This window comes from Canis lupus, chromosome 21 (assembly GCF_003254725.2).
Source record: "Canis lupus dingo isolate Sandy chromosome 21, ASM325472v2, whole genome shotgun sequence".
NCBI classification, from domain to species: Eukaryota; Metazoa; Chordata; class Mammalia; order Carnivora; family Canidae; genus Canis; species Canis lupus.
In genome coordinates this window covers 10037167-10053557 of record NC_064263.1, presented here as the reverse complement: position 1 = coordinate 10053557, position 16391 = coordinate 10037167, and the positions used below count along the sequence as shown (strand labels likewise).

The following is a 16391-nucleotide window of genomic DNA, read 5'->3' as shown; positions in this document are numbered from 1 at the left end:
GCTCACATCCTTTTACTTTAATGAACTGCAGCCCCACGTATCAGGGCTTTTCTGAATTTGGTGGGTCCTTCGAGAGAATTATTTAACTTAAAGGCAGTCTTGGAGATCTCTTGAACTGCATTTTTGAACATGCAATCTCTAATAGCCATTGGTCACTCTTCCTTTTATGCAAACTCTGTTTCAATTCTCTGCACAGAACTTTTTCCTTTGTAAACAGACTTCTCTGCAGGTTCACTGCTGTGTATCCAGTGCCTTAGAGAAGCACCTGACACAGAGAAGGCATTCGGTAAGTATTTACTGATCGTCTGAATTGTAATGCTTATCAACCTTGATCCTGTTGTTTCTTTGCTATATTAAAAAAGTAAAGAATTTTCAGATGCTGTCTGTTAGCAACCATCTTTATTATCCTTATAATGGCTTCATGTCAATTACTACCACATTTTTCTCCCTTTAGAGCAAAATTCCTAAGAATTCTAAGAGTTGTCTTGTCTTACAGCCTCAATTTCTTTCCTTGCATGTTCTCTTAAATGCAATTCAGTCAATTTTGGGTTGAGGGGATGGGGGAGTTGGTCTCTACCAAGATCTTCGTTACCAAGATTTTTACTTTGCTATATCAATCAGTAAATTTCCAGATGGCATATTATTGTACCTATCACTGATGTGTGGCAGAATCATTTCCTCATCCTTGAAAGGCTTTCTTCCCTGCTTGGCTTCTAGGAAACTACAGATCCTGGTTTTCTACCTACCTTTTCGCTGATACTTTTCATAATCTTTTGATGGTTTTTCCTTAGTCCTCATTCCATAAATACTGGAATACATCAGGGTTAGTTCTTGGAATTCTTGGGTTTGTTTGTTTGTATTTACTCTGATTCCATAGAAAGATCATACATTCTCAAAGGACTGAAGTACCATATATAGGCTGATTATTTAAAATTTTGTATCTCTACTTCAGACCTCTGAACTCTGATCTCATATAATGAACTCCCTAATGTCTCCATGGGTATTTAATACATAAGCCAAACTTAAAATCTAATTTTAAACACCCAAATATTCAGCATCCAAAACTCCTAATGTATCCCCCCACATTTGCTTCTCCATAAGTCTTCTGTATCTCACGTGATAACTACAAACTTACAGTTCCTGAGATCAAAAACTATAGGCCCCTTCTTAGTTCTCCTCTTTATTCTTACCTCTCATTCAATTCAGGAAGTTCTGTGGGTTCTATCTTCAAATACCCAGACTCTTACCACTTCTAACTATTTCTATGCCACCACTGTAGGCCTAGTCTAAGCCAATATCATATCTCATCTAGATCATCATGACCAATAGACCCTAACTGTTCTCTCCACTTCCTCCATTATTCCTATATATTCTATTTACCTAGCAACCAGAAATATCTTTCACAATGTAAGTTAAATAGGTTATTCCTCCCCTCAGAAGCCTCCAATGGCTTATGCCTCACTTGAAATTAAGGGCAAAGAATTTCTAATGGCCTGTAAGACCTTGTAGAGTCCATTTCCTACCATCACCCATGACCTCATTATCTCTCTGATGTGTCTTTCCCACCTTCCATTCACTGGGTCCTCACTGATTGCTCCTTGTACATTACAGGACACTAATTCTTCAGGAGCTTTATATTTACTGTTCCCTCTGCTTGTACCTTAGATCTTCAAGTTATCTGCATGGCTTATTCCCTCACCTCTGTGGGTCCTTTCCTCAGATATCACCTCCATAATGAAAATTTTTATTCTACCCCCATTCAAATAGGCACACTATCCTCACCTTCATTAACACTTCAATAACCTCAATCCCTTTGCCAGCATTTATTCTTCTGTTCGTTTTTTATCACTGTCTAGTAATGCATGATAGCCAGATATTTACCCATTATTTTTATTGTATATTATCTTTCCTCCCCACTAGAACATAAGTTCTGTGATGGCAGGATGTATATTCTCAGTATTTAGAAAATAGCCTGGCACATTCTATAAATTATTCTATAAATTATTGACAAATAATCTTTAAAAAAATAGAAGACTTTTTATCAGTGAATAATGTAAATAGATATATAGTAGAAGGCACCATAAAAATGTGCAATAAACATAGCTTTACAATCCTCAAACTGCTATTTGCAAGCAAAGTAATTCCTCAAGCTTTTTAATCTATCAAGTTATTGGTTTCTTTACTTGAAAAATTTATATAATGATATAAATTCTAAAACTTGGGGATCCCTGGGTGGCTCAGCAGTTTACCTTCTGCCTTCTGCCCAGGATATGATCCTGAAATCCTGGGATCAAGTCCCACATCGGGCTCTCTGCATGGAGCCTGCTTCTCCCTCTGCCTGTGTCTCTACCTCTCTCTCTCTCTCTGTTTCTCTCATGGATAAATAAATAAAATCTTTAAAAAAAAATTCTAAAACTTGCATGAGGATTGAAATAAAAAATAATAGTGCTTGACGTTTTTGCAGATTTTCAATAGCATTGATTCTCATTGTCCTTAAACAGACTGTGTCTGTATGGGGGGAGGATAGTTTACAATATGATGCCAACTAATGTGATAGTTTGCATCTCAAGCTATCGTTAGCTTGAAGCAAATTAAAAAGTCTGTAAAGATTAAAGATATTTGACATTGAGAAAACCTTAAAACCATCTAACCTAAAGAGCTCATTTTAGAAATAGAGAAAATGAAATCCAGAGAAGGTAAATAATTTGTGATGGAGTTGGAAGTACAACCCAAGTCTCCTGATTTCAGGTGTACTGTGGTTTAAAATCACAATAAAAAAGCAAGGATAGAGACTCCCATTTTGTCACAAATGTCCACATGAAAGGCTGAACCCTGTCTCACAGGTCTTTTAGGTGTGGGGTTAAATCATTCAAGATACCAAGGCTACCTAGGGGAAGACCTTTCCAAAACCTGAGAAGAGGAAATAGTCTAAGTCACAGACATTTCTTTTTTCTTCTTCTTTCATTTGGTCAGACTGATGTGGCAGTGGAGAAGAAATCCACCCAGCATCCAGTCTGGGTACCCCAGAGAAGAAATCTTCATTGAGCCTTAACGAAAGAGCAGCATCCTCCAAGGTTTGCAGCTGTGAGATAATCATTAGCCTGGGAACATCCTGAGCCAGGAAGCTGACAGTAGAGTGTTTCCAATTCCCGAGAACTGCATTTGTCTTATAATGACTGCAGTTGTCAAAGTGTCATTTCGCTTAGAAGATGGTACCTTTGCTGAATACAGGTTGGGGGAGGCAGAGCCAGCCCCAAAGACATGTGATCCTCATTGCCCTGCAATTGTGTAGGCAGGTTAACTGGTCAGGCTGTTCCTTTGGTTTTGGCTATTTTAAAAATGAAAAAAAAAAAAAAAAAAGATAACTACAGCCCTATTGCCAATTGCCTTGGAAAAGATACAGTCAATTTTCTCTTTTGTACTTAGCAGAAACAGTATTGGTGTCACCTCAGGGGTGGGGAAGCCTTATTGTCTAGGTGTAATCTATGGGACCTGAGGGCTTCTTGAAATGCACATTCTTAAGATAATGGAAGTATTCCAAAAAGTTCAACTTCTCTCCTTTAATTGAAAAAATTATTCATTTTCTGTGCCAGTAACATCTACAGATTACTTATATATTCATAATGAGGTTACCAAGTTCTTAAACTCATTTAACATGAAATTTAGAACCATGGAAAAATATTCTCATCCACACATACATTCTGAATCCCTCTCCAATACTTCCCCTCACTGTCAAACAAAAAATAATACAATGAGAGAAAAATTATGTAACACTGGTACACCGAGTGAATTACTAATTGGAAATTGTTATGAAAAGCTGTGGTGAAAAGGGAAGTCTACTGCCCTATAATTTGGTATCATATGAGCTGGGCCTGTGCTTTCAATGAAGTAAGAGAAACCACACACATCTAGAAGAGAGAAGTGTAAGTATACATCTACATTTTTGTGCACTGCCTGCCTAGCTCCAATTAAATTTGTCTCAGTTTTATTCCATGGGGTAATCTGATTGATTCTTTCTTGTACAGAGAGAAAAACAGAGGAGAAAAGAATATCTACCAATGATTATGTTACCTCAGCTCTGGTGATGCATTTTGCAAGGGTTTATACAATGCCATTGTTTTTTAGTAGTACCTAATCTCAGTGACTGACCTCTTCAGGTATTCAACTCTACTCCTAAACAGGAGAAATGTATAAGAAGCCAATGTAAATGAGGACAGTGGATTAAGGTTTCATTAGGGTAGACAGTTATTTTAAAAGTATAGTACTATTGTCTATTACATTACTATTGTACCTGGCCTGCCCCTTCCATGCTGTCGGTTATCATGTATTACCGCCCATGATCACCTTAAGTTATACATTGAGTTCAGGCTCATTTAATGGCTCCAAGTTTAAATGAGTATTTCTTGAAATATGCCACTCAGTACTTTTACAAACCTTAATGCTGAATGTTGTGACTTACTCTACACAGATTTGCATTGAGGGGCAGAAGACACGTAAGGGACAAGAAGACGTGGCCAAGTAGAAAAGGAGTAGTGACTTAAGATTTATTGCACAACCATTTACTGATTACTTTCTATGTTTGTCAACATACAATAAAAACATTACCTTGTTTCTCTCCCCAAGAAAATTCGAATGTCTTACCTATCAGGCTCTCCAAGGAAATACCAGGTTCTAAAACCCAATTCTCTTCCACATTAGCCAACTGACCTTTGGCAACTGACCTAATATTTTACTTTCATGAAGTCTCAGTTTTATAAACTGTAAAATGATATAATTACATCTTGCAGAAAAGGTAATTTAAAAAAACAATATTTGTGAAAGTGCATAGGATTTTGTCTGACCTACTATAGATATACATGCATGTTTATCTGCAAATGAAAATTATATAATACCTCTTAAATCTCTTACCTATGGGACATGGAAATAGGGTAAGATAGATGAAAAGGCAAATAAATATTATTCTATTCACTCTCATAATTTCTTGTAGGTGCAAGAAAAGAACTTTGGGAATCTTTCTCTCACTAGGACATGAAAGGGCCCAACAATTAGGGATAAATAAGGAAGGCAACATTCACAGGTATTTTAATTATTATAAAACTATGAAGCTTAGATATAGGAATTGGCTTTGATTAGAGCCAGTAACTGAGAGTTCCATTCTCTTAGGTTCCCTTTGCATGGCATTGTTTCTCATACAGCTGGTTTAAGTTCATTCTTCAGAAAAATATACTCTCTTGAAGTGATTTAAACTACCAAATAATTTGTTATTTGAAATAGCTCAAGAAAGTTCTTCCTGAAAGGGGAGTAGAAGCTATACTTGTAAGAGGGCTGTCATTGTAATTAAACAAGAGGCTTCATTCTACCAGAGAAATAGTGTTGGCTTTATGTTCACTGTGAATGAAGGATGTTGAGAAGGGCTCTCTTTCCATCTGTGATTCCTTCTCAGAAATAACCTGCTAGGTTGTCTGCATCTCTTTCCATAGCTAGTTGCTCCTTATGTAAAAGAAGCAATGATACCAGCTATTGATTACTCTTATTCATGCATCCGATTTTTTTAAAGGGTTAGCTGCTAGCCCATACAATTCAGTAAGAGTTTTTGTTTAATGACATTTTCTATTTTTGCTTTAGTTACTAATAAGAAATCCTGCTGATTTGCCTCATGTTTTTCTCCAAAGCATCTCAGCTGGAAGATGAATACTAATTACAAGGAGGGTTGGGGTAGACCAGTTGAAGTTGGCAAACTTGGCTATGGTCTCAGAATGGCTCTTCTAATCTGTTACTTTCTAGCTAGAGGCCTCTGGATGGAGGACATTTGAAAATGATTTCTATAAACTTTGTAGATTCATGACAAATACTTTCATGTAATTTTAAGAATTTAATCTTTCAGTTAAAAAAGTTCTTCCCATGGGATCCCTGGGTGGCACAGCGGTTTGGCGCCTGCCTTTGGCCCAGGGCACGATCCTGGAGACCTGGGATCGAATCCCACGTCGGGCTCCCGGTGCATGGAGCCTGCTTCTTCCTCTGCCTATGTCTCTGCCTCTCTCTCTCTCTCTCTCTCTGTGACTATCATAAATAAATAAAAATTTAAAAAAAAGTTCTTCCCAGAGTTTGTAGTTATAGTTGCAAATATGTTGTAAGAAAAAAACTATAGAACATTATTACATGTCTTAATTGGTAGATATCTGAGGATACAAAAAGCCGCAAACAACACAAAGAGTTTCTCCTGAAATATGGAAATAATGTTTTTATCCCTATCCCTTGGTTGTCAGAAGAAAGAAGCAGGGCTTTGATGAAGGCTTATGCTAACAGAGGAATATTTGTAACTAAAGTAACATTGACATTAAGGAAGCAGGTAGAGCTAAGGGTTACCTAAAGAACAGAGTATAAGCCAGTTTCCAAACCAAAGATAAAGCTGTGAATATAGACACAAGGAACATAACTTGAGAAAATGAGAAGTGTTTTCTGGACAATTTTCAAGACAGGTATCTGACCCCAGCAAATTTTATAGGCTATCACCAGAAAGTTTATAAAGAGCCATGGCAAGGCTAAGAGAAGATTACAGTGTGAGCCAGTTCACAGATTCTCTCTGATGCAGTAAATGTTCTTGCCAATTCCTTGTAGAGGAGAAAGTGTCTACTGTCCATCTTTTACATTTCATTACATATAAAAGTAATCCATATGTTTGTCACTGGAATGTCATTAAATCTTCCAATTATCTGTTGTTCATCAGATATTTATTTCTTTTTAAATACTTTACTTATCTTTTATGCGTGAGACAGAGTGCATGTGTGAGCAAGAGTGGGGGATAGGGAGCAAAGGCAAAGGAGAAGCAGATGCCCCCCCTAAGCAGGGAGCCCTACACAGGGCTTGATCCCAGGACTCTGGGATAATTGACTAGAACCAAAGCAGACACTTAACTAACTGAGGTTCCCTTTTTTTATTTATATTCATTGTCGTTGTCCATATCTTTCTGTCTTTAAATACAAACTACTTTGAGTTCCTACTCCACTTTATATGGAAAGTCCAGGCACCTCGCAGTCTTGTGTGGGTTTAGGAGGCATACCTTGATCAAATTTCTTGCTTCTGCTGAATTCTCAATTTTACATTCTAAGATTGTACTTTTCTCTCTGCCTTTTATATTCCTAACCGTGGAAAATCTCCCCTTTCTTCAGACCCCAGAGCCATTGGTTATACTAATTTGGACAAAAGTGTTTCACTAAATATTAAAGACAAATTTTAGCACAGCATAGAACAGGTTATAACTTAAAACTGAATTATCAAGCAACTCAATCCTTTGACCCTTTGGCGACACCTGCCACAGCCTTCTGTCCAACCCTTTCACATTTTTTTAATAGTTTTCTTTCTTATAGCCTTGCCTGATGCCATGTTTATTTGACCTTCTCTACTTCTATATTCTTCCCTCTCTATTTTTCTCAAATCCTACAAATGTCTGATATTTGTCATTCATGACAATTTATTGATTTCTGTTGCTACTAGCTGCTTCTTCACTTTCTAGGAGATACAACAGGATAATAATCACCTTGTATAACTAAGCAACAATCTATCTAGGTGCTTTCTACCCATCCATGTAGCTTTATTAAGATAAAATAAACATAACATTGTGTAAATTTAAATCATATGGGTGATTATTTGCTACATGCATATACTGTGAAATGATTACCACAAAAGATTACTTAGCATATCCATCACTTCAAATAACTAATCATTTTTTGTAATGAAAATTTTAAGACATATTCTCCACTCAACTTTTTCATATTTAATATAGTATTACTAACTATAAATGACATACTGTACATTAGATCTCCAGAACTTAACCGCCTTATCACTGAAGATTTCTACCTGTTGACCAATATGTCCCCATTTCTCCCACCGTCTAGTCCTTGAAAAATCACCATTATACTCTGTTTCTATTAGTTCAGCTTTTTATTTTTTTAAGATTCTAAATATAAGTGATATCACACAGTATTTGTCCGTGTCTGACTTATTTCACTTAGCATAACATACTCAAGGTATAACCATATTGTTGTAAATGGCTGTATTTCTTTCTTTATTTCAGCTAAATAATTTTCTGTTTATTATATATGCCACATCTTATTTATCCATTTATTCACTGATGGAAGCTTAGGCTGTGTCCATGTCTTGGGTATTGTAAATAAAGCCCCAATAAACATGAGGATACAGATATCTCTTTGGGACAGTGATTTCATATTCTTTGATAGACATCCAACAGAGAGATTGATTATTGGATCATATGGTAGTTATATTTTTCATTTTTTGAGAACCCTTTCTGCTGTTTCCAAGTGGCTATACCAATTTATGTTCCAACAAGATGCACAAGGTTTAACTACCCATCCTCATCAACGCCTCTTGTCTTTTTAATAATAGCCATTCCAACAGGTGTGATGCAATAGCCCATTGTGGTTTAGACTTGCGTTTTCAAGATGATTAATAATGTGGAAGACTGTTGAGAATGGGATGTAAACAAAGAGCATTTTATTTGGACATCTTGCTGACATCACTACACACCTACATGTCTCCGTAATGAACAACTATTTACCCTGGTCATGTTGCTCCTCTCTTAGACTGCAGCTCTGTAATAACTGTATTTTTATAGTTATTTTTTCCTTTGTATGTAAAAAGTTATGTATAAAAAAAGTATATATAGTTTTCATCATAGATTTTAGATTATAGATTCGACTATTCTTCAAGTTACAAACTATAAAATATAGGTAATTTGACTGGGTGAAACCTGACTAATTAGTAGTCAGGAATCTGGTACTCAGAATGAGAAAAATTCATAAGCATTTTAGGGCTATAAGCCGAATATATTACAAAGTTCACTGAATCTCACATTTATTATTGTTAATGGGAAATTCTTTTGGTGTCTTTGAGGGTGGCTTTTGTGCACAGAAAATAAAATTCGTAGTTATATTAGCATTTAAAAATAATTGTTTTATATTCAAATTTTATTATTTTTTATTTTTTTTATATTCAAATTTTAAAACCTATTAACCCTTAAGCTTTTAGTTTTCAATGACAAATATTTCCTTCTATTTAATTAATGTATCGAATTTTAACAATCACCTTTGATCAATTTTTCTCCTTTAGTACTTCTACTACCTAACAAATAGAACCCTTCTAAGTATTTAAATGAGTCTTATAAATACAACAGATTAAAGTTAGTATGTGCTAATTCTTATATTTAATACTGTTATCAAATTCATTAATGTTTAACCTGTCATATTAAAATAAAAAGTTTCAAAAAATAAAAAATAAAATAAGTTTCATCATTTACATAAATATTTTAATTATAATCATAACGTTAAGCTATTAGGTATTCAAGTGTGTGGTTTTTCTTATTAAAAAACAGTATTAGAAGAAAAAAACAGTATTGGGTTCAGTTGGTTAAGTGTCTGCCTTTGACTCAGGCCATGATCCCAGTCTTGGTATCAATCCCATGTTGGGCTCCCTCCTCAGTGGGGAGTCTGCTTCTACCTCCTTCCCTCCTCTCCCCCCTGCTTGTGCTCACTCTTTCTCTCTCTCATAAGGAAAATCTTCTTTAAAAAAAAAAACAAACAATATTTACAATTTTGTATATGTATACCTCCAGACACACAAATTGTTCTTAAGGACATTAAATTATAGGTACCATTACTTCTAAATTTTTATAATTTATTTTAAATTAAGTGGATTTGCCCACCAAGGAACCATATTCATCTACCAAGGAAACATTAATATCACTTCAGGCAACTTAAGGTTATCCTTAAGTTGAATTTTGGATTATACGCCCAATTTAGCTGGGGTTGCAGACCAACCAGTGATTGGGAAGAGACCCGACATCTGAATGGCTTTGCTCAGGACAGTAAGAAATACATAGAGACCTCATTTATAATTCTTATATATCACCTCCAACTCCATACATTCTAACTAATAGGGTCTTTATCCTAAATTCTCTGGATTTATGTTAGCTAATAGATACCTTACAAATCCTTCTTGAGTCTCAAACCATCCTAGATTACTCCACATACAGAATGGATTCAAGGTTCTTTTTTTTTTTTTTTTTAACTCATTTCATTCTGAATTATTCCCACATAATTCCCATCTGGCAGGCAGGGCCATAAACCTTGGGGATATTAATATTACTTTTGACTTGATTCTGCATGTTTTGTGGCTTACTCTCACATTATGGTCAGGACATTAAACCATGACAATGACAATAACAGGCCTGAAATGTGGATTATTAATGCTCTCTCCAAGGGAATTGTATATTGAGCCAGAGATATATACTTACAAATAAAATAAAGCCTTCATTGTACATACCCATATGTATTTGCCAGTTTAGAGCAACACTTTATAGTTTATTGTGAATTCATATTTTTCACAAATTCTGTAATTTTCTTGTGCATAACATAGTTAATTTATATCATATATCATAATTTAAAAAATTTATTTAAAAAGGAATTTATTTGTTGTATGTAAAATTTGCCATGGTGTCTACATCATAGGTTTTAATTTATTAAATTTTTTATTTAAAATTTCATCTGTATTTGTTAAACCTACTATGCAATTTTCCAAGAAAAATTTTTGAGGGGACCATCCTGCAAATGAAAGTGTTTTTGCAAGTCATCTTTTCCTTGTCCATGTGCATATTATATTTTTGTGTGTTCACACTAATATTGAGTTTTATACATTCTATATATTCTATTGTGTTTATTTTAAATATATTAATGCATTGAATATATATCTAAAACCTTTATAACTTGTTTGGCATATTTTCCTTTTTAATTTTTTTTTGAAATTTTAGTTGACACAATGTTACATTATTTTCAGGTGTACAACATAGTGATTCAAAAAGTTTATTCTTTCATTCTAGACTCAACACAAGTGTAACTACCATCAGTTACCATACAACATTATTACAGTACCATTGACTATGTTCCCTATGCTGTGCCTTTCAGTTCCATGACTCATTCATTTTGCAACTGAAAGCCTGTACCTCCAACTCCCTTTCACCCATTTTGCCTATCCTCCCATCCCTTTCTCCTTTTTGATACTACAAGTCTGTGAAAGTGGAAGTGGCCTGTGCCATTTTGGAGAGTACGTAGTTATTAAGATCTGGGAAAACTGAAAAAGGAGTAGAGGCTTTAAAAATAGTAGATTTCTTTAACTGCAAGTAATGTTTTGGGTTTTTTTTTCCAGATCATTATGTATCTTTATACTATTATTAAAAATTGAAGGAAGGTACTTTTTTTTATCAACTCAGATATCATTTTCCTCATTTATTTGTATATTTCCATCACCAGTTTAAGAAACATGTCAGACTCTGCCCAATGAGCCTGGAGATAGATAAAACATTATCCTTTCCCTAAGGAGATTTTTTTTGTTGTTTTTTGAAAAGATTATTTGTAAACGGACAAATTAGAGTAAAACATAATAGAATTTTCATATAGTATTTTTGGAATACAGAGGAAGTACAGAACTACAATACTTAGAAGAATCAGTGAATGCCTATTTAGTCATGCTTCATGTTAGTTGATAATATGGAGAGTAGTGGGGCATACTGTTATTCGTTTATCCATTAAGTATGTGTAGTTCCTATGTGTTAGAAACTGTTTAGACTTAAGAGATACAGAAAAAAATTAGAAAAAAAAATCTTGCCCTTAATAAGCTTTTATTGTAGGGGAAAGAGAGAGAGAGAGAGAGAGAGAGAGAGGGAGAAAGAGAGAGAAATTTCTAAATAGGTAAAATATAAATTATATCAGAGTTAAGTGCTGAACGGAAAATAAGTCAGGGAAGGATGAAAGGCAGTGTTCACCCTAAGGTGAGTTGCTTTCCTGCCCATGATGCCTTATGATTAGTCTGGGGAAGAGGGATGCTCTAGGCTTCCCTTGGTGACCACTGACTGTTCCAGAGATTGATGTCATAATGAAATTTTCCAGGCAGAATTAGCAGTGGTAAGAGGATACATTTTATGAAGGAAGGTAAGGTATAAGTCTTGACAGAATACAGGGTTCTAGGGCTCTCCCTTCATGCTACCAGTGGTAGTAGGAAAGAGAAAACTTTATTTGGGACATGTTGGGGACACTGAGTTTCTGCATGACCACTGTCCATGGAGACAAAGAGGGTAGGAGAGATAATCATATCTACATATTTTAAATTATGCTCCATAGTATACTTGGATTTGCATTGACATTCCACTGATGATCAATTCTGAATTCAATTGAGACCACATAAAATAATGGATTAATCAATAAATTTCTCTCTTGATTCTTTGACTTTAAGTGAAAAATTGCCCTTAGTACATAAAATTTTCTTTGAGTTGCTTTCGAAGCTTATTCCTTACCTGAGCCACTCTACCAATTTGTCATGACCTGACAAAGCTAACTTCTTCCTCCCTCATATTGATCCCATCATTCCTTCTGTTTTCTCAAATCCTGTGACAATTTTGCCATTCTAAAGAATAATTCTAACATCCTATTTGGAGAATCAGAGACCCTTACCAGGATGGCCCATATAACATCAATTCTTGCATTTTTCGGTTTATATCTGCCTTAGGTTTCCTGTGATATAGCTGTTTTTACTAATTATGCCATTTCTTGGCCTGAGATTTATCCAAAAATATATCAATGACACTCTAGGAGATGTAACATGTTTTATGGCCTCATGGAAACATTTAATGCACAACTGCATGTTAATGACCTAGGATAGTTATACTATAAATAAATGTATTTATACCATTGAACTAAAAGTTTTCTTAAATTATTTGACCTAGGGTCCATCACTTCCCATTTCCCAATACTTCTTATTAATAGTTCATAGCAAAAAAAAATAGTTCATAGCAAAAAAATAAGTGTCTACAAAAAGTCCACAGTATATATCTTATTTCATAGTGAAATACCAAAGGCTTTTACTCTGAAACTAGAAATAAGACAGTCTTCATTCACAGGTGATGTGATTGTTTATATAGAAAATCCAAATTAGAATAAGTGAATTCAGCAAGATCACATATATGTAAGATCAATATTCAAAAATAAAATTGTATTTCTATATTTAAAAAATAGTTCATGGTAGTATCACAGGGAACATTTATTAAAGAATTCTAATCTAAATAATTATATTTGCTCCTTAGAGGCCTCTTTCTGGCTTGTATAGTTTCTAGAACTGAAAATTATGATAAACTTGGCACAGCAGTTAAACATTCTATGTACTGTCTAATTAAAAAAAAAAAAAAAAAGACCAATAACAGAGTCCAAAGTGTTTGGTCATACTTAAAGTAGCATTTCTCTGTGTAATGTATTAGAAAGGTGGGGTCACCATATACCTTAATATAATAGTTCTCAATCTGTAGTATGCATCAGAATTACCTAAAGGGCTTCTTAAATTATAGAATGTTGGGCCCCACTCTCAGAGTCTTTGATTTAGTAGGTCTGGGATGGAGCCCAAGAAATTACATTTCTAACAAGTTCCCAAGTATTATTGTTGCCATGGATGTAGAGGCCACATATTGATTATCATCATTTTAATACAACAGTGTATCAAATCATTTATTAGGTTTTGGTGAAATTCTTAAAATATGCCCAGGAGTCACTGAGAAGAAAATGAAGTCATAGACCATTCTGTATAACTTTTATCTTTCTAATTCTCAATTTCTCTGTCTTTTCCCTCTGAATATCTTAGGGGAATGTGGTAGAGGCCACATTCAAATAAAGGCCCAAAGAAAACAGAGGGAAGATTCAAAATAAAATAATTAAAGATTTGTTTATTAAAGAAGCAATTACAATGATGTGGGATTAGAACTACAACCTGGAGTTTCGTGATAGTCAAGCTGTTAACCTTTGGCATAAAGGAATGAAGCAATATAAAGGATATTGGAACCTGGAGACACAGAGTTGCTTAGAAGATCAGTAACTTTCAATCAAGGAAACACAACCTGCTCAAGGTGGCTTTACAGTAATCCAGGCATCCAATCCCTCCTTCTGACCTTTCATAGGGATTCCCAATGGCTAAACCCAAAAAGATATCATTCTTTATAGGAACCCCTGGATGTAGTTCATATCCTCTACCTCATCAATCAGTGTCTCAGTGCTACCTGCGAGAGGCTATGCTAAGTTTCTTTAACAAATATACCACACTCAGTACAGCAAATTCAATGGGACTACTTGGGAAAAACCTGTGGTAATCCAGTGTCATCTGCCACGATTCCTCCAGTTTTGGTAGGGGCCAGACTGCTGGATTATACAGTAATATGGAGACCACCACTCTTGTATCTTTCAATTATTTTAGGGTGACATCAATTACTGTTATTCCCATGAGAATGCAATATTATTTGTAATGCGCTATCTTGAAGGAAAGGGAAATTTTCAGAGCTTCTACTGGCCTTCATCCATCAAGGAACCAATATGAGGATTTTGCCAACTATAAAGATATCAATTCAAATTATTTGTTCAGTGACTGGGAAAATGAAGAGCAGGTGATCCACTATGAGCTAGATCTGAGCCAGGACTCCATTTATGACCTGCCCTGCATATATTCCTGTGTAACAGAGGCTGTGATGGTGCTTTGGGTTCTTTTTTTAAAAGATTTTATTTATTTATTAATGAGAGATACAGAGAGAGAGAGAATGCGCGGCAGAGACACAGGCAGAGGGAGAAGCAGGCTCCATGCAGGGAGCCCGACGCAGGACTCAATCCTGGGTCTTTAGGATCAGGCCCTGGGCCAAAGGCTAAACCGCCAAGCTACCTGGGCTGCCCTGGTTCTTGACCCCCTGTGTCTAACAGTCCTGGAATTGTTGGAAGTATTCATCTTTTCACATGGTATGAATACTGACTAACTGGCTAAATATCCCTTTGGGGAAGGTATGAGGGAAACATTACCAGATCTAATGGCACAGTGATCCCTTCTGAATAGCTGGCCTCTTTTCCAGTCCATGGGTTCCAAGTTTATGAACTGACTCAGATCGAGAAACTGGGCAAAACATCATTCTCGGTGTAGCTATCCTCAATCTCCATATTATCCATGCTTGATTTCTTTTTATTATATAAACTACACAGTCTATTTTTTGACTGTCCTTCTCTCCTAGGAACCTTTTGCTATTAACCATCCCACAGCACCCTTTGGGTCAGGAATCTCTGCCTGCCATCCAATCTTGTGCAGGTTTAATTCCTTGCTTGTTAAAGAACATTAAAAACACAAATAATCTGACTGCCACAAACTCATCTCGCGGTTTTGAAAATGAAACTACTCTATGAAAGTAAAAGTGTACTTGAGGGATAGATTTTTACCTCCCAGTAGTTTCAACCAAAATATGCCCAAGTATGCCCTACAAATATTAGAAATTCTCATATGAATTCTCATAGAAACAAACTTTGATATGGCATTCATATAATATACATAAATCTGTCCAAATATTTTCTGAGAATCCATCAGTATGGTTAGATGGGTAATTAAGTAAGTTGACAGAGTCCAACTTTTAAATTTAAATGTAGAAGCAGAACTCAGGTCTGAGAAGAAAATGAGCATTTCCTTCTGTCTCGTGTGTTTTTATTTTTTTCAGGTGATTAAAAAACAATATAGGTGAAAAATTGCTCCTCAGAAAAAAAATTTCTCTTCAAATACAAAATTATAATAATTACCATAAGTAGCACCATATAATTCTAAATTGAATATGTCTCGTAGTAGATGTAACCTAATGAGAAAAGGTCAGAGAGCATACTTTAAGAGAGGAAAGATCAGGGCACCTGGGAGGCACAGTCTTGGTTTCAGCTCAGGTTATAATCTCAGGGTTGTGAGATAGAGCCCCAAATTGGTCTCTGCACTCAGCATGGAGTCTGCTTGAGACTCTCTTATCCTCTCCCTCTGCCCTTTCTCCCACGATCTCTCTCTCTCTGTCTCCAAAATAAATAAATTCTTTAGAGAGAGAGAGAGAGAGAGAGAGAGAGAGAGATCACCTACTTGGATGATCTCTGGGTAAATTGAAAGATTTTGTCACTGCTTTGCAGTAAATAATTGCATGATCTTGAGTAAGTCCCTAATCCTTTTGAGCTTCAGTTTCTATGTGAACAAAGGAGCAAGATGAGGTATTTTCTTTCCTGGCACTTTGTGGTGCTGCTATATAGAGGCAATAGGGCAGAGTACACACACGCTTGGATAGAGACTGCAATGGATAAGCAAACAAATGCCAAACAAACATAGATTTCATCTGGGCTCCACTACTAACCAGCTGTGTCAAATGAATAATTCATTTCATTTCTCTAAGTTTCTGTTTCCTCATCAGGAAAATGAGAATGACCATAAATACAAGGAGAAAGTACAATAATGTGCTTAGCATTGTTCCTGACCCATAGGAAATGCTCTGGGAGAAGCAGCTGCTATTT

At 35.5% G+C, this 16391-nt stretch overlaps 1 long non-coding RNA gene across 3 annotated transcripts in view; it reads left to right on the top strand.

Moving 5' to 3' along the window:
- Nucleotides 1-16391, top strand: part of LOC112642027 (uncharacterized) — a 58061-nt gene continuing 41670 nt past the window's right edge. The window contains exon 1 of one of the 3 annotated variants that reach the window (XR_003124990.3): nt 1-286. This is a non-coding gene — a long non-coding RNA (uncharacterized LOC112642027). The other 2 variants (XR_003124988.1, XR_003124991.3) reach the window with 2 other exon arrangements.